The sequence below is a fragment of the Arctopsyche grandis genome, chromosome 11, assembly GCF_051622035.1.
Source record: "Arctopsyche grandis isolate Sample6627 chromosome 11, ASM5162203v2, whole genome shotgun sequence".
Lineage (NCBI taxonomy): Eukaryota > Metazoa > Arthropoda > Insecta > Trichoptera > Hydropsychidae > Arctopsyche > Arctopsyche grandis.
Window position 1 is genome coordinate 28,585,205 of NC_135365.1, and position 18,951 is coordinate 28,604,155.

Here is an 18,951-nt window from a genome sequence, read left to right on the forward strand (position 1 = left end):
TGCATTTATCATTGTTCATACCATAGCGAAATTGAGCCGCGAAATAAAAATGTCAATAAGTAATACGGCGACAATTAAATCGTAAATTTAAATTGAATTCGTTTTGGAAAATTTTCCGTATACATCGAGCGTACAAATTGAGGCAATATATATTTTTTATTGTGCCGTTTATTACCGCTTCTCCTCTAAACTTCATTAAAATTGATTTACTATCGCCGGCTTTAATGACTTATCTTTTACTGCCTAATGTATTATTTATGACTTTGAATCGAGTGACCGAACAAAACAAAAACCGACTTACATATGGTGTGCCGTATCAAAGTTTCATTGTTGTGTTATTTTTATGTATGTATTTATTTATTTAAGTATAAGTTTGGACCATTATGGCATTACAGGAGTCCTCAATACGCCATAAAGATGATAAAAATAAAAATATATGTGTACATCTATACACAGATTAAAAATACATTACACACAATCATAAAAAAGAACAAAAGCATCATAATAATAGTAGATAAAATAAAAATATCAAATAGAAAAAAAAAACAAAGGGAATGTCTTGCACCTATAGCCAGCACCAATATATAAGAACCAGCCGCAAATAAAATTTATCCCTGCGAGGCTTAAATGAAAGAGAGAAGATCAAAATTCCACTCATACATTTCATGCAATGAAGAAAATAATGATGAGCGCAGACTACCAGACAAATAGATTAAAATAATCTCTGATAACCTACGCTAACTGAGGTGGAATATGTCACATTCAGGCACAGCAGCAACGATTTCATTAAGAAGTTGGATAGCTCTTGGAATAGTAGCTATCCGATAAAGAACTGTGCGAGCAGCAGGTACAGCCAAATGTTGATGTCTACCACGAACATAATTATTAGGGACATAAAGTCCCAACTGTTCCAGCAACGACGGGCATGACGTACTACCATGTAGAAGCTGGAGAGCAAAACGAATTAATGAGAAGTTTATCCGAAGTTCAAGATACATAATTATACCCAAGCATGCCTAAAAGGAAAGGAGTAGGGTAGAGATATGGGTAATACCCATTTTCTTTCTTATGAAGAAATCATTCTTGCACTTTTTCAATCATTACAGAGTTATTTCCTTCATGCGGATTTCACACAATTGCATTATACTCCAGCTTGCTTCTCACAAGCGATTTGAAAAGAAGGCGAGAAGACAAAGGGTTGGAGAGAATAACCTAGCATATCTCAAGACAAATCCGAGTCGACGAAAAGAAACGTCAGCGACTGTCTTGATGTGGTTGTGAAAGGCGAGTTGAGGATCAAAAGTGATACCCAAATCAACTATAGATTCCACACATTTGGATGGAATGTTATGAATCCGAATGTACATAATAAGTGCATACTTAAAAAGGTTTTTCTATTTTCGTATCCGAATGGGATCGCAGTTTCGTTCGTCAAAAGATTCTCAGATATACAAAGTCGACAGATTTATAAGTATTTGAAACTTTTATTGATATTTTATGTGTGAACACATACACATATATAATACATATACGACGAATACATATCATATATATGTAATAATAATAAATGCAAAGAATAAAGTGGTGCGATTGAACATATAAATGTGTAATATAAATAATGGCCGGTTCACCTTGTGGCTTTCATCGTACACACACATTACACGGCGTTTCCTCGACAATAACTTTTATTAATTGTTTTATAAATGTTAAATGCGACCGATGATTTATAAATGTGCACGGAATACGCGAACAACAAAATGCTCTTCGCTAGGGTTCGGTTTTGTTGTGTTAATTTATGCGAACGCATTAGTCATCTGTCGAAGAAGTTGGCGTGTCGTGTTTCGAAGCGCATGTGGCGCTTTGCAAAACGATTTAATTTAATTGTCATAATAATCCCTATACAAGTCTCTCAGAGTTAACACATTGCCGTCCGCAGGCACTATATATGCGATATTTTCACTGACCTGATATGACCTCTTCACTTCATATTTTTTTACGGGTACGATTTAACTGTACATTGAGAAAAATACTTTGTATCTTAAAAAAAAATGTTTGTGCATTATTTTCGGTGCATTAAACAATCTCGTATTGTGCACCGAATACAATATTTTGGCATTATAAAGTGACCATTAAAAAATATGAATCGATCATTCCAAAAAATAGATTTTAGCATTAGAATAGATACAAATAGTGGCAACTTTGCAGTCTTCCGCTATTGACAACTTTCAACTGTCAAAAGTGTTCACTTTTGTTAACGTATTACGTATGAATATCATTGATGATGTCAGGTCGTAGAGTCGAAGTCAAGGTCGTAGGTGTCGAAGGTCGCAAGCCGAAGAGTAAAAAAGGAGGAGTCCAGTAGAGAGAAGCGTTGGTCGTTGTCGGTTCGTAGTTTGGTCTTTGTATTACACATTTTAGTAGCAAACATCCGCTTTTTAAGTAGCAAATATTTTTTTCAATGATCAAAGCAAGGTTTCTAATGTAATCTGTTTCCGTCATTTAGAAATGCACAAAAATTTTTTTATGTATAAAATTCTTTTTAAATGCATATTTATTTTATAAAATGGACGTCTAAATTGTTCCCTTTTTTTTACTGTTTGATACGGCATTTATGGGAAAGATGATTTGTCTCTATATTCATATGTATGTAATATACATAGCATTTATTAATTTACGAATGCGAAATCATCGGTACAAATTAACCCTTAAAAGGGCGTGCGAATCTTCGAAGAAAGCTCGTTACGGTTACAGCACAAGTTTCGGCACCTCTCTCATGAAGATGCTCATGCAAATAAATACATACACGAGAATTGCATCCGAACGGTAAACAATGCGTTTTGGTCAATGCAATACATATTTCTCATTGTTTGTCCGTTTGTTTGCGATTCTTCTGCAGCGGCGCTGATTTATTTATAAGGTGCGTTAACCCTTTCGTCTCGACGTGAAACTCGTTTGCCGTGCAAATGGGTCACCGAGTGCATCTTCCGCTTGCATTTTTACTCGCAATTATCGTGACGTGTGTGGCATGTGCGTACAATTGAGTCAATAGGTATAATTCCTAGATATAACATTTTTAATACGGTAATAAAATAGTTACCGAAGTAGACTTTTGTCAGAGCCCGTTGCACTTCTATCGTACACTCCTTTACAAATATCGTTTTTCAACGTAAAATCAACGTTTATGCATGTTTCGAAAATGAAAAAATGATCACTTGGACTAAATAGGTTGGATTCTCAAGTATTACTTGGATATCCTATGTACATATACCCCATTTGATATTTTATTTATTTATTTTATTTTATTCTAAACAGACCATTGTGGCATAACAGGAATTCCTAAAGCGCCACAATGGTCAAAAAACATAACACAAAAAAAACAAAATAACAATTAAACACAAATCAATACACAACGAAAATAATACACCCATCAATTATACATAAAAAAAAATATATGTACATACATAGTTTGGAGAAAGGGTGATTTTGTATTTTAATTTCTATTGGCCATAACTAGACTTCGGCGTTCAGTGCGCTAAATGGGTTCACAAAATGGGTCTTTTTTTTTTGCTCAATTTCAATCAACAAAACAATAGAATTTAATTAGAATCTGTGCAAGGCACGGCCCATTTTTTTCGTACGTTTAAATGTATATAAAAAAAACACCACGTGCCACGTGCACTGCTTTGTGTTTTCGCCCTAAGTCTTGCTAATTACATATTAGCTGATCAATAGGGATTGTTTATTTTTCTTCCTATAGCCATACATAAGAGTTTGGCAAAACAGAAAGATAATGATGATATAACCATATACAAATTTTGATACTTTCTCATACAATACTGTACTGCCTGTATATCACCACTCTTATTTATACACCTGTATACCATCGCCAACTGTATCGGCATACAATATATGCACACATATATTATATAAATGCCGGAAATTAGAGATGATGAGTCAATTTCATGCCATTATATTACATCACTTCAAGGCCGTTACGATAATTAGATTACGTTCGTGTGAATTGTATCATTAACTATGCAGTGTGACTCCATTTTTATTGTTTCTGAACCCATGCAGATAATTGGCCGAGTGCTCATTTCGTTGCAAAATATTGTACATACAAGTAGTTAAAACCTGACAGTTGCGGTCTGGGATCTCGAGAGTTACAATCTGTATGAAATTGCATTTTACTATCCGAGTGCCTTATTTGGCGAACGGTATTCATTATCCGCATGGGAAAATGTCGTAGTGCCGCGTGACTAATGCAAGTACATCTCTTTGTTTCAGGTAAGGAGACCGACCTTTCCTCGGACATACCTCCTCGGGGAAGCTGCGGTGGTCTATCTCCCAGTTTCTCTGTGAACTTTTGAAACTTCAATGTGCAGTGTGCACTTTGTGTGTGTGTAATTGCGTCACGTTGTCGTCAACCTCTTCAAATTGCATGACTTGAACTCTTTACCTCCCGTTTTGCTCCATATATGGCTGGTTCCATATGCTATCTGGCACGACTGTCGTTATCTCGGTGTGTTCACTTTCTTTCTCAGATCCCTTTGACCTTTTAAACCTTTCTGGGGCTTGTTGCTTATTGTTTGGTTGAAACCTAATCGCGATTGGTTTGCTAATGAATTAGTTCACGGTTGTGTGCAGGTTGAGCCCTTTCTGTTTCGTGTTGACTATGCATGTTAAATATTGCGGAATTCAAATGTGGAGTTTTCTTTAAACAAAGGTAAGTATCTGTTATGTTATTTGAATTCGATTTCATTTCTTTTTTATCATCTTCTCTAGTTATTTTCTGCTATCGACTTAAAATGGGGTAGTTTCGTACCTGATACTCATTTTTGATACATAATGATGTAAAATATAGTTGAAAAAGATATTAGATTTTCGACTTATTTTGACAAGATCAAGCTTCATACGTACATATGTACATGTATGTACTTTTAGTTCGGTAGGTAAAAATATGGGTACGTCATTTAATTCCCATATTATCAAGTGAACTTTCTAAATGATTGTCTTCCGAGACACTCTTAATATTTCTAATTATTTTCTCCGCCATTATATATAGGTATATATGAAAGGTCGCGATGTATGTACATATGTGTGTGGGTATGGGCAAGTGTGGAGTCCATAGGGACGTGGAGTCCATAGGGACGTGGAGTCCATAGGGACGTGGAGTGATGACCGATCGTGTCGAGGAGACGCGGGGTAGCGGGGAAGTGGGGACCTGAGCGTCTGACATGTGCTCCTGATATTGAGTTGGAACGGGTGATGTCAGCGTCAGATGCGCCCAAGTATGCGCGGGAGCGTATACATACACACACATACAAACACACACAAATTCATTCATCATTTTGACATGAGCGAACGGCGAGCGTATTATGAGCATAATCGACTTTTTACTATTAATACGCGTGCGTAAAAATTACCTTACATTATGTTTTTTTTTATAAAATATGTATAACTTCATTTTAATTCAACAGAAGCCACCCGTTGAAATCAACAGACACAACACTGGTTTTTAATATTGCCTGTTTTATTTAATATAAAAAAATTAAATTTAAAAAATGATTCCATTCTTAACCCTATCCCCTCTCATCGTAAAATTATCACACAATGCAACTTCGCCGTAAATATTATTAACCAACAGCCGCCAATTAAATAAATTACGAAACTAAAATAAAAATATATAATAAAATAACGACCGATCAAAACCAGCCAGCGTGCATACGATAAAAAACGGCGCTTAATAAATATAATTCATTAAAATTCACATGAAATTTGGGATCGGGTGATTAATTACACCAACCGAAAAGTTCGAACAATCACCCGATGAAAGTGAATCGCTCGCACGTAACGAAATCGCATTTATTGTACGCACTTCGTAATTATATTACCACGCACTAACGATCGTATATACATTTATATATTTCAGTAACTGAATTTGAATACAATTGATTTTGTAAAATAATAATAAAAAAAAATTTACGCTGTGCGAAAAAAATCGGGTCGAGTTCTTGAAGCCCACAACACTATTGGCCCGCTAAAATTGGCGATGCTGGAAAAAAAACCAAGCCAGACAATTAATCGACTACCAAAAATCATAAAAATTAATATAAATCATCTTAGAAACAATGAAACGTTATTTTATTTAATTTTTTATCGATCTATTTTTTGTATTTAGAAACTTGTCGTTACGATTTCGCTTTAAGGCGTGTGTACATATGTACGTATCGTAGGCCGTAAGTGATTATTATGAATAGTGGTTTTTATATTATATAAATAATTTCAATTTATCCGTCTCTTTAATATTATTAATCGAAATCAGATGCATCCAAATGTTTTATAATATATTCAATTGTTTTTATTATTGTTGACATTATATTGTCAAGCTGAATTCGCGTGAGAAGCAATTATCCAAATGGTTGACCTAGTTAGCCTGCCGAGCTGCATTATCGATTGTGACGCACACGGGTACGGCCAATAAGGGTTAAAATTGTACACACAGTAAATCATCTTATTATATTAATGAAATCACAAAAATGATTTTGTTTTTGTAACTATGTATGTATGTATGTACATATTCTTAGTATGAATTTAAGATTTCTTTTTATATAAGAAGAAAACTTTCAGTAAAGCAATGAAATTCATTTTAGCAGTCGTCATCAATAAAATTTTCATTTGTTCATGACGCAAGATAAGGTCAGAAGGGAAGTCGCAATAAAAGAAGAAAACACTTTCGAACACGAAGTCGTCCTTTGAGTGTCGAATTATTCAGATAAGAAGATAATTAAGCTTCGCTGTCGACGGCCAATAAAATGAGACATCATGTACATACGTATACTTGGACTTCCTGGCTCCGAGAGGGTCTGGTTCACTGATTTCAGTGTCTCGAGGCCCTTCTTCTGGGGGCCTTGGATGTGGCGAAACGTAAAAATTACGTTAAACAGCTGCTCGTTTATTAAGCGACCGGATTGTTTACTGCTTTTGAATTTCACTGCGAACGAAACCCTCCCCCTTTTTATTATCGTTATCGATGACTGTAAATTATGCGAATGCGAACACTCGGGGACTTTCGTGCGTATTTCATATCTTACATTGACTCATATGAGTAATACGGGGCGTGGTCGAAATAATTTGATGATTAGTATCTTGAAAATTGACGCTAAATGAAACGATTATTCTGGCACAAAGACAAAGTCATTTTTTTTTAATATAATGTTACTCGAGCTCAGCATGCTGCCGAACAATGTCCACCACTTAACATAATATCTTAAATTGATTCCTAGATAGTTTGATGTTGATGACCATGCATACATCTTCTTCTTCAAATAGCGCAACAGGAAGAAACGTCACGTTTTTTTTTTGTATCACAAATTGATATTAAGAACAAGTTATTAATACGCTGACACAAGTTGCGCACGATTTCACAAAGCGCGCATGAAGATACATGAAACGCATGTCATGTGTCTCTTTGCGCGTATTGTCACCGTGCGCGTCCTGTAAATCCGTGAGTCTTCGTATGTCTTAAATTCGATTCAGTTTTACTCGAATGGCTTCTATGAAATTCTTTCCTTTCAATTGTACTGTAACGTAGAAATTCAGGAACATAGTAAAGTAGAGAATTTATGGGGAATTACTGGCCCGTTCGGACTACTGCATGTTCGAATACTCGGCTACCTGCCTTTAAAAAGGAGGTTCCGTGTGAAATCGTAGAATGAGTGCTATGAAGCGACTTAGGGCCGGGCCGCACCGTGCAACTTTGTCGGTCGACTAGTTGCGCGACACGAAAAAATGTATGGAAATGTGTGCGACAAACAAGCTGACGGGTGTGGCATGTCCCATCTACCTGCATGCATTGGTCTGGTCGCCCTCAACCAAGTCGCTCGCAAGTCGCACGGTGCGGCACGGCCCTTAGGGTGAAAACAGACTGAGTGGTGTAGGACGTCACGTGTCCTTGGGTTCCCGCTGTGCACATGCAGAATGCATATGTTTGGGAGTTTGTACGTGTATGCATATCCATATGCAACCGACAAGTTTCTCCTACATTTCTTTAAATATGGAATTCACCGTTATCGATCTCTCTCAAGCAAGGATAAAATATCACCGAAAACACTCCATGAGGTGATTTTTGGAACCGTGTACAATGTATACGGGCTAGGGGTGCTGCGTTTTTTTCCGCATGTTTAAAAGTACATATATAAAAAAAAACGTACCACTCAGTGTGTTTTCGCTCTAAAGCTTATCATTTGGATCCCTCAACCAACCCCTAAGCAACAGTACCATATCCTGTTGAACGAAACCATTCCAGAAACTCCAATAAATGATTCTTTAAATCATTACGTGGATATTGATAACATGTTGATATTTTTTGATCTCACTCAAGTACATAACATTATGTTCTACTAAGAAAAACCTTGTAAAGGGCTTAATGCTTTGCTTATGCGGTTTGGTTTTATCTGCTATTGAATATTTACTTTTTGATTTAAGTGTTCATTCGCATGATACTAATCGTTCAAGTGTATGAATATCTCTGGGCATATGTTGAACTATTACATTTTCAAATGCAATTAATTAGAGAGGCATTCCGTAAGGATTAGAAAGGCGGATCGTTCTCATAAGGTCAACGATGGAGTGTTAGAAATGGAGCCATCGTCGGCGAAGATCGAGTTCACGATATGCGATCTTAAAACCGTCCAGCTGAGAGCAAGCTGTGTGAGAATAAAAAAGAAAGCCCTCTCTCTTTCGCCAAAATGTGGCTGTGCAAGGGTTAAGGTAGCCTCGGGAAGCACGAACCCAGAAGAACAAGCCCGGCGTTGGCAAATTACAAGCCCAGGGAACAACGTAATTGACGGTCGGATCGAGGATCCTTCGACGATCGATCGGAACAAAGGTGGGAACCCTATTGTCCGGCTTAGAAATCAATTTGAATAATAATATGCTGATTGGAAGGTGGGAAGGGGGCACGCTCTGCAGTGTTCAATTTACGGTGCAACCTATGTATGAGAGTGATGGCTCAGTCAACAGAACCAGTTCGTTTTGGCGCTAATCTCACAATGGTCGGTCGTTTTGTTCTGTGAAAGGTTCTCAAACTTTGCACGGGTCGTTGCCCGTCTTCTGAGTAACATGTTAATCATTTTACCGGTGATTTGTGTTTTGCAAAAGACCTGCCGGCACGCTCACCTGCAGGTAATTGTTAATTGAAAAGAGTTTGCAAGTTGCAGGAAGTCAATTTCTTACACTTCTTCACGCTGAATTTCACCTCCATTAGTAACTCTACATGTAATGCGTGTAAAATTGTTCCAAAGGTTCTTAAACATAACAAAAGGCATGCAAGTCATTAATCATTATCATACTGGATATACTAATAAGCTAGTTTTATCTCACACTAGTGTCGATTTCAACGGGTGGTTTCTGAAAGGAATTGATACACGAATTAAAATAAAGTTTTATGTTACATATAAATGTAATGTAAGGTAATTTATAGGCACGTATAAAAAGTAAAAAGTTGAGTGCGCGCATTACACGCTCGCCGGTCCAACCCTGTCACCCGTCAACCCCAACCCTGTCACCCGGAATGATGAATGAATGTGTGTGTGGCTTAGTGGATATGTGTGTACGTTCCCGTGCCGCGTATCTGACGCTGACGCCACCCGTTTTAACTCACTCAATATCAGGAGCACATGTCAGACGCTCCACATTTCCCCACTTCCGCGCGACTCCTATACGCGATATGTCGTCACGCCATATCCCTATGCATCATATATATAATATCGCTATTTTGTGTGTCTGTGTATCTGAGATATCGCTCGCCGTACTATAATAGTCGTTTCGATTCGATATACATATGTACATCACAGCTAAAACAATGCCAACAAAACGTTGAAAACGAATGAATATAATAACAAAAGAAAAAACTTATATATACTGTTTGTTACCAATGTTTCCTCTAGGCTAATAGTCGGTGCTAAGTCTCGGAGCATTTACCGCCATCTATTGAAAATTTAATTAATTTTCTATTGATGTTTTTTTTCATATTAAACAATTAAATTTATTTAAAAGGCATTTGAAAAAAAATCGACCGCGTGCGGATCGAACACAGGACCGACACATTTCTTTTATTTTATTTAATAACTTCATATGCCAACACCCATGCGATGATATTTCGTCGGTTACAACACCAGTAACGTATACTCCTCGTGTTCTAATATTGTTTTTTTTTTAAATCTCCATACTTTTCGACTCATCCGTCACATACATACATACCTACAAACATATGTGCATCGCTTCCGTTTATATATATTATTATTATTATGCTTTGGATAGCAACTAGCACGTGTGCACACTCCATAAAAGGTCCATAACTCCACACGAGCCAGAAGAAAAGTTGAGAATTCCTACCACATACTAAATTTGCGGTTTTTTTTTTATTTTATTGGCTGATCCAAATACCGCAAATTTTAATCGCTCGTAAATACGTTCTGGCATTAAACTACTTTTTATCCGAATTCGCCCGGGGCCAGTTTCGATCGTGCACCACATTACCATTTGCAAATTAACAACGTCTATTTAGTGGTACGTACGTCGAACCACTAAAACCCAACAGTCATGACAGATGCTCTCAATTATCCTTCATATCGGCCGGAATGTCTTATGTAAAGAGAACCGTCGTCGTGCACGATCGCTGACGAAATCTCATATGCATAATCATTTCTCTTGGCAGCATGCTAATGTTACCTGCTTTTCGATACGCGTAGTTTTCCCCGAAGTCATAAAGTTGAGTTGTGTGCATTTTATGCTCTTTTCGTGGTTCTTAAATGCGATTTCTCCTCTTTCTTCATGTTGCTATTAAAGGTAAAACAAATCATTCTGAAATGATTAGGTAGTAAGCAAGAAAGTGAAGAAATGTTCAATATTCAATACTGCTTAGTATGGAGCTACCAATTTGAGGTTTATTATCATTTTGTACTTGGTGAAATCGAATTAGTATGAAACGTTTCTGAAGTCTGCTTCATTTTCCATTTGTTTATTTTTTTAATACAACACTTGCCTAACCCAAGTCAACTTAACTTTCTTTTAACGTGCCTTCGTTATTTTTAGATGAATCTCACCATCATATTTTAACCTAGAGATAAGGTAATTAGTGCCCGTTGTTCATTGGTTTACCACCACTAATTGTTTGATCGCACGTTCGCGCCAAAAAGGCCTGGACGTATGAACAAGCTGTATGCAACAGCCAATAAGGTCTCGTGACCCATCGACCAATGATAGCCCTGTGCTGAGAATATACGTTGGGTATACATATTAGACGGTTTTGCTCCTTGTATCATTCGGAGCTGACTGCTCGATGGATCAAGAACAATAAACTATATACTTTTACCACTACTCGCTCCGTCTTTCACTCCGATTTCAGAAACCCTTCTATACGCTACAATATTAATATAAGTATGAATGGTTTCAGAGTATTACTTTACAACTTGTAAACTTTACTTTAAAACTTTATTTTATTTTATTTTTTTTTTTTTTTTTTATTTTTTTTTTTTATTTTTTTTATTTTTTTTTTTTTTTTATTTCATACCAGGAAGGCATTACAGGTAAACCCCAATGCGCCTTCCTGGCCAAATTACAAACAATACAGCATTTTTTATTATATAAGTCGCTAAATTACGAGACACTGACTTAAACTCGACAATTAACGAGACATCTATGAATTGTACATACATTTTTATTGTAATATTTACATTAATCATACTCAAGTAGTGGTGACATAGTGGGTAGGAAGGATTTTTAGCCAATTTTTAATCGGGAATCGTTTCAACAATGAAATCAGAGAAAATTGGCAAACTCTGATAGGAAACGATCAACCAGGAGTCACAAATCCTGGTCTGACCAGCAGCATTACAGATATACTCAGAAAAATTCTTTTCAATCGAGGTCAGCTCAAGGGATCGAACTCGGCGCCTCTCAGTGTTAAGCAGAAGCTTAACGACCGAGCCACGCTGCTGGCTACATACATAGCAGGAAGGTTTGTCAAGAAGACCCCAATGCACCTTCCTAGACAATTAGTTACAAACAATGCAGCATTTTTATTACACAAAAAACTGTATTTCGAGAAGCTGAAGAACATGAAATTAACAATTAATTGATTAATTAAATAATTAATCCATTGAGAAATCTATGGATTTAGACTGTACATAATTTTTTACAAATTGTATATACATTAAATACAGAAGATTTATGACAGCAAGTCGGATGATTTTTTTTGCCAATTTTAAGGAACCCTTTCAACAATGATCAGATACAATTGGCAAACTCATAAGAAACGATCGACTAGAAGTCGCAAATATCCAAGTGTTAAAAATTAGCCCGGGATCGAACCCGATAATCTCTTGATGCTAAATATAAAAACAACCACTGATCCATACTGCTGGCTGAATGTGTTTTAGTTGTTCTTAAATTCCTCTTCAACTTTTATGCTTTTGACTATATAGGTCGTTCTTCATTTAAAACATTTATTTATTAATAAAAAATGCACTTGCTACCCCTCAAACTAAAGTGACTGACAGAAAACCCAATTTCTTCCAACTATGTAGTTGTACAACTTATCGGGACGATTAATCGCCCTTAGACTTTATGCACGATAATATCGTCCGAACGATAAACTTGTGGATAGAAAGTGGCATCGTTATGCGAATTATCTCTCCAATTTGTAGTAATCTCGCCAGCTACGATACAAATATGATAGGATCACTACAATATATACATAGTACGTATCTTCTTCTTTATTGACCCAAATTTTAATGAGCATACCAAACTGCCCCTATCCTCAGAACACGACACAAAACTACAATGAATCATATTTACATACATATTCTTCGACTCTACCAAATTCTGGGTCAATTTATCGGATAGCGTGCTCTAAAGACATTCATTTTATTTTAATTTATTACACTATTTGGTCAATGAATCAAATCTCATTCGTGAAACGTTATAACTTATAAGCGTGCGGTTATTATAATCATTCCGTACGCTCTCATGGTATACATATAATATAATGATAATGAACGCTGTCATCCGCGATGCGATATTGTACAGTTTTACCGGTCAGTGTTGTGTTAAATCGTATTATAATCGCGTGTAAAAATGACGTTTTAACGGGTTTGTTTGATTTAGCTTTTTCCGATACATTTCGATTTCGAGTCTTTAATTAATATTTTACGTATTAGGTGTATTATGAGCATTTATAAGAATTGTAAATAGGTTTTTGAGCTCTTTTTCCTATTATGCTGTACATTAACATTAGAATAATATAATGCTATGATTATTAGCAAAATTAAATTAAAATTGTAACATAGAAAATGATCAGTAGACCAGTAGCTATTAAAATAGATATAAGATGTATTGTGAACATAATTTTGTAATAATAAAAAGCATTTAATAATCAAAATCAATGGCTTAAAGCCTTAAACTGACGGGAGTTTTGTTTGCCATCTCTTCCACGTGTCAGGTCCGATTGTATTTACATACTACAAACAATTAAGTTTATTAGTTGAACCCACGATGCAATTCAGACACCATTGAACCGATCAACTTCAAGGGGAATGTGCACATTATACACTTGTGCGTAGTGAATGTATGTATGAATGTAAAATTGGGTACGAAACGATCCCACGGAAAATTTCACGGATGGATGAAATTATGGAGGTGTTGCCAAGTCTGAATGGACTCGAAACGAGAATGAATGTGTCGGAGTATAGGATTGGAACCTTACTTACGGTTCACGGATAAAAAATACATTTTTAATTTTATGTAGACAGATCTGTATATGGAGAGTGATGAAATATGGCGCGGGCAAAATCGAACTCGAAACGGTCAGTTCATCTCGTTCGATAATAATGGCGATAATAAATTTTCTATAGATCGAGTGTGGGCTTTTAATAATATTCTTTCGATTACTAATTTCTCTCGGGAGAGGAAAAAAAGTTGTAGTAATGAAAAGGCGATTAGTCCGTAAGCGGTTCACTTGCTCGTACACAAACGTGGGCTTTGGATTATTATTGTATTGAAATTATTAAAGCATTGCGAAAGTAGGAGAATAAAAATACGCACACGTACTGTCTATGAATCATGCGTATAAAAAAAATTTAATAAATGATTTAATCGGCGTGGTTTCATTTGACTACACTTTTAATCGAAATCTTGTGTGTAAATAATTTATATATTGATATATTTTTCTCGATTTTGCCGAAACTTTTTATGTCCTACAATTTCTTTGATATTTCTGGCCTACAATTTCTAATAGAGTGGGTCTTAAAAATATTCAAATTTTATTAACAATAGTTCGATATATTCCTTCCCGTACACGTAATTAAGTCAGATTTTTCCCGATATATCTTAAATTTGATTTTTGATTTTTAAATGCTTTTTATTATTACGAAATTATGTTCACAATACATCTTATATCTATTTTAATAGCTACTGATCTACTGATCATTTTCTATTTTACAATTTAATTTAATTTGGTTAGTAATCACAGTGTTATATTATTCTAATGTTAATCTAAAGCATAATAGGAAAAAGAGCTCAAAATCCTATTTACAATCCTTATAAATGTTCATAATACATCTAATACAGAATATTAATTAAAGACTCTCTAAAGTCGATGACCTAAAGCAGATTGTGTTTAGGTAATCTGTGTTTATACCTGAAGGGTGTAGACATTTTGTTGTAATCACCGAGACTCTTCACATGTGTGTTAGTATGGTTATTAGTGATTCTGTCATAGAATCTACTGGTTAGCTTGTTAGTAATGTCTGTAACAAACGGCTATATATCTTAAATCAAAATTATTAAACATATGAATTATTACGCGATAAATGTTGCACACTGTTCGTGGTATTGCTTAAATTGTCCTTAAATTGATTTTGAGCTTTTAACCCTTTGAGTGTTGACGTATTTTCTGTTGAAAGCCCGCTATGCTGAAAATTTCGCCAACATTTCCAACTAATATTATTTAGAAATCCAAAAAATTGTAGCTAATCCAAACAAAACCTAGATCAGTACAGTTTTTTAAAGGTGTGCTTAGATGCTTTAATATATCTTGCAACAATATAAAATAAACAAAAGAAGTCTATTATCGAATGTATTTTTCCGAAACTAGTTCCATCTTCTTAATTGTTGTTAAACTGTAATAATGCTCACAATCTAAATGCCAAGCCACAATCTAAAATAATCAGCAGTTAGGGATTTCCATAGAGAAATTCTGCTATGGTTATAAATTCAGAAATTTCGGTGTAAACCAGTCTTAATAAACGTTGACACGGATTACACGACCCATGTTCAATGCATATTTTTACTTTATTTTCAATGCTACCTGGAAAGGCTTAGTGGGGTAGTATTCTTGTTTACTTTGTACATGCTCAAAATAGAACGCCTATCGGCGTTTTTCAGTTCCGTGGACTTTTCGGCAAAACGCCGATCGCCGTTGGACAGCATTCAAAGAGTTAAGAGCTGCCATTTTTTTTCAACCTATCTATCTTTTATGTCTCGTTCATCAACCAACATATATATTTAGAATTGTAAGGTTCTAAGGATTGTGGATTTCGTTTATTGTTAAAATAATATATGTATATCTTTCTTGGTTGCTCAATGAGATGAGGTGCCGACGACTCTATGCTTTCTGGGCTGCTTCATAGATGGGTCTATGAAGAGAACCTTTGGTGTAGAGGTGTGTTACTAATGAACACCTTCACGTGTCTGATTGAACGTTCGTGAGCAATTCACCTCATTGAGCATTACAAAGAGTAGTGTGAGGAAGTACGCCGTAACAGACGAAATTACGAGCCTGTCCAATATCTTTCAAGACTCCATTTGATGCTCTAAGGGTCATCGTTTCAATATTTATAAAATGCATATACTGTGTGCATTCAATAAACCCTTCCCGCTTACGAATATTGTTCTATTTCATAACAATCCTCAAATTTTTTACCATTTTGAAATATCTGTATGTAAGTTTTCTATATTATACTAATACATTATTTTTGTTTATTTGCAGGTAATGATTATACTTCTACAACGCAATAGCAATTTAGAACCGCCAGTGGTGAGTACTTTACATAACTTAAATAAAGTGTGCGAGCAAACTATGCACACTGGGTGTGTTGAAAAAAATGGCGATAAATATAATGACATAGAATTAGCATAGGATGCGGAATCGATATCGCAGATTCGATATTGGGTATCGCGGTGCGCGGTAGCCGCGTATCGTTTACGACTTCCTGCACCCGGGCAACACCCGTCGATTCTGATTTAGAAATGTCATAAATACACGAATGGAAATTAAAGCGTGAAGTACACAAAGTTGTGCGATCGAAACGAGTTTCCGTGAAAAGTGCGTGAGCGCCCGAGTGACTCAGACGAGCGGTCAGAGCGCAAACCGTTCGTTGTCGCGAGCCTTAACGGAAACCTACGACGATCCATTCCCGTTCCCTTGCAAGGGAATATGCGTATGTTCCATTGCAAAAATGGCAAAACCACTACTTTCAAAAATTTACCATGTTACAAAGACACGACGCGGCTCAGACATTAGACTGTTGTATTTGTACTTTGATTGTAGTTCGATTTCCAAGATGATAATGCTTACAGTGATTAACAACTTTGTATTACCGTTATATTTATCACTAGGGCTGTGGAATCATTAAGATAAAAAATATGAACAGACTAAATACAGTCTTCATACGCAATTAAAAAAGATATGGAATTTTATAACTTTACATAGATATAAAGAGCAGATATAGGAAACAAAATATGTGGGTTAGAAGTATGAATATCTATGTACCTATACATACATAGCTGACACGGTAGAGCGAATTATGATATATGATGGGTGCAAATGAATGATACAAACATACATAAAGTAACTGTTCTGGTCTCTGTTAGGTTAGGGCAATTTTTTCCGGAAAATATCATCCATTTATGGCAATATTTGATATTATATTACACTAGTGTTGGCCCGATGAAATATCATCACATTTTTTATTATGGCATATTAATTTATTATTTTAAAAAAATTAAATCAAATGTGTCGATCCTGTGTTCGATTCGCACGCAGTCGTATTTTTTTCAAATACCTTTAAATATGTTTAATTTAATATTCATATTTAATTCTTTGATATGTACACATAAACATTATAAAACAAACACCAATAGAAAAATTAATTAATTAAATAAAATTTCAATAGGAGGCGCTAAATGCTCTGAGACTATTGCCCTAGAGGAAACATTGGTAGCAAGCAGTATATATAGAAGATTTTACTTGAACCCTTATTATGTTCGTACATTTTGCTGGCAGTGTTTCAACTATGACGTACATACATATGTGGAATCGAAACGACTATTATAGTACGGCGAGCGTTATCGCAGACAGATACACAGAATAGCGATATTATATAAATGATATTGTAATTTATTTTATAACAAGTCAATTTTGACTATTTTATTTAATTTTTTTTGAAGAAAAGTGTGTTAATGTCCGCATTCTCGTCACCCTGTTGCTAAATGAGTCAATTTGTGTCTTCTTTATCTGCGTAACTGTATAAATAAAAGCCAATTTGAAACCTTAGCCGGTTTTTAAACGGCTCGGAGCTTTGGATCGAAAGGCTTCCATACAAAAACACCAGGCAAGTCTGTATTTCTGCAGTTTTTAATACAAAACCGCTGAATTTGGTTCGATCTTTCGTGGTTTTTCAAAGAGCTTGGAACCCTTAGTCGAATTAGCAAATAATAATGATACTATAAGACTCGGAGCATCGTAACCTCTGGATATTCGCGATACACATTCTTTACGACTCGTAGAGTTTGTCAGCTACGTATGTATGTACATACATATGTACTTCATCGGCAGTCGCTAGTTATTCCGTATATGCATAGAGACAAAACACTAACTAACATTAACTAACGGTTTTCTCGCTCACACGCGATCTCACTCACACGCATTAGGCCTAAGTGCTGTTCGGGGAACACATATTACCGCGGTGCACATGTTACGATGCTCTGCTATAAGATGTTGAATTGTTAGTGTTGTTTATGAGAATGATTTAAATATTCAAAGTGCTATTTTATGTATTTAAAATCGAGTATAAACACACCCCTCATTGAGAATTTGCATATCCGATCAGAATTGATTCATTCATGGATGAGTCAACGCATGTTTAAAGTTTTCCTCACCTCTGACCGACATCACACCACCGAGCGTCGTCATTTTCTCTCACACCCATCATCGATTTACAAGGTGAGTCATTACTTCACTCAAAACACACCCGGAGGAGGTCATCTTGGGCACACTGGGACTTTTTTCATCGTCACAATCGAAATCACCGCATTATCATCGCAACAATGAATCGTTAAAAGAGTCTTTCTCTGGGTTTCGCTAATGCTTTTGATTCCTACATCAGTCACTGATCTATCACGATCGTGTGGTCGGCTTTGAACTTGATTCAACTCGCCGATCAACCTTCTGCTGTCTATTTTTGGTCAAGCCAGCCGACCGAACGAAAACGATAAATCTCGCCCCGGTGGACCAAACCGCCTCCATTGTAAACATTATTATCTGCTGTCGCGCAATTATACCCATGTTTTTTTTTTCGCGCGACTTGATGCCGTAAATCGTACATGACCACGTGAACGGTAATCGAATTGACAACGACACGCGAACTAGGTCCTTCAAACGACGATTTGAATTGATGTTAACGAAAGTCTTTATGTAGAATACGCACTTCTAGTCTAGTTCCTATTTTAGTATTGTAAGTTTCATTTACGAAGACCCACCCTCACTCCAGGGAAAGGGTGCGCACATTAGGATCTGATATTGTCAGTTGTTTTTGCACATATTTTCCGAGAAGTGGGGCTGGACTTTTGTAAAGGCACATTCATATTTATTTTGCTAAAAATGTACAT

The 18,951-nt window shown here is 35.9% G+C and overlaps 1 protein-coding gene across 3 annotated transcripts in view; it reads left to right on the plus strand.

Moving 5' to 3' along the window:
• The window catches only part of Drak (Death-associated protein kinase related), a 207,423-nt gene that overhangs the window by 82,073 nt on the left and 106,399 nt on the right, over positions 1–18,951 (plus strand). Inside the window, exon 4 of one of the 3 annotated variants that reach the window (XM_077440844.1) lies at positions 16,052–16,099. The exons of the other annotated variants lie outside the window; for them this stretch is intronic. The gene's annotated coding sequence lies outside the window, so the exon portion shown is untranslated. The remainder of the gene's footprint in view (positions 1–16,051; positions 16,100–18,951) is intronic. 3 annotated transcript variants of the gene reach the window in all.